Source organism: Charadrius vociferus, unplaced genomic scaffold, assembly GCF_000708025.1.
Source record: "Charadrius vociferus isolate BGI_N301 unplaced genomic scaffold, ASM70802v2 scaffold1215, whole genome shotgun sequence".
In the NCBI taxonomy this organism is placed as follows: Eukaryota; Metazoa; Chordata; class Aves; order Charadriiformes; family Charadriidae; genus Charadrius; species Charadrius vociferus.
This window is the reverse complement of record NW_009648537.1, coordinates 65,785-66,976: the sequence shown is the minus strand read 5'-3', so window position 1 is coordinate 66,976 and position 1,192 is coordinate 65,785. Positions and strand designations below refer to the sequence as shown.

The following is a 1,192-nucleotide window of genomic DNA, read 5'->3' as shown; positions in this document are numbered from 1 at the left end:
GCAGCAAGCCCCGAGACCCGCACCGCCACGCAGCACACGAGGGCTCTCCGGGACCCCACAGCCAGAGGGGGACAGCTCGCCTGTGCCGTGCCCGGCCAGCGCGGGCAGGCAAAGGAGCTGCACCACCTCTGCAGCCTCTCCCATCGCACGGGGCGCCCCGGTGAGCGGCGCGAGCAGGTCCGCGTGTCTCCTGGTACGAGGGATGGGGACGGACAGACTGGGCACAGTCTCGTTGCTTCTTCTCCAATACAATTTTTCCCCCAGACCTAAGCTCGCTCCCCGCGGCACGGGGCAGCCTACACGGCCCCAGCCTCTCCCCAGGCCGCGGGGGCTGGGGCAGGACCAGACGATTGGCCCTCTTCTCCTCTTTCTGCACCTCTCAAGGGAAATGCTCCTCTGCAATAGCAGGTTTCGCCATGCGACCCACCTCCTCGCTCGGCCCCGGCAGCCGCAAGAGCTCACACCACCGCATCAGCCCAGAAATCTGCTGCTAACCGCCTTCTTTCTGGCAGGGCAGAACCAACACCCCTGACCTGGTCTTCCAGACCAGGCCACCGCGTTTTCACAACCCCCAGGAGAGCGCGCTCACCGAGAGGCGATGCGCGTGTCCGCGGCGGTGCAGGAACGCAGCCCCCTCCCTCCCCGCCGCCCCCAGCCTTCGCCGCCCGCAGCGCAGCACAGGCAGACACAGGCGCACCCGAGGGTGCTCCGAGACCAACAGCGCCCGGACCTCCTCCTCCGCTGCACCGGCTGCAGCGTGTGCCACCCTCAAGAACGACAAAAGAGAGGTTGCTAACGAGGAGACGGACCCAACGAAAGAAAAGGTGTGCGTACCGCTGCTTCGTCGTCCGCGTCAAGCTGAGATAGAGACAGACAGAGATAGCACAGTCAGTTAGAAACACACACAGACAGCGAGACAACGGGGAGGACGATCACGGGCAGAGGCCAACATCAAGCAGGGACCAGCGCTCTCGGAGAGGAGAGATGCACACACACACACACACACAAAGCGAAAGCGACAGCTACTACACTGCAAAAGAGCGTTGTGGACACAGCAGGAGAACAGGTAAAGCACGGGAAGGGACCTGCCACCAACAGCCTGCCCTCCCCGAGGCACACTACTTGTTCCCACGGCACAGACCGATCCTGCAAGAACTGGGAGGTGGCGAATAATTGTGCCAAAAAAGAGATG

The 1,192-nt window shown here is 63.4% G+C and overlaps 1 protein-coding gene across 1 annotated transcript in view; it reads right to left on the bottom strand.

The window, feature by feature from the left end:
• SBF1 (SET binding factor 1) overlaps positions 1-1,192 on the bottom strand; it is a 54,038-nt gene that overhangs the window by 35,091 nt on the left and 17,755 nt on the right. The window lies entirely within an intron of this gene.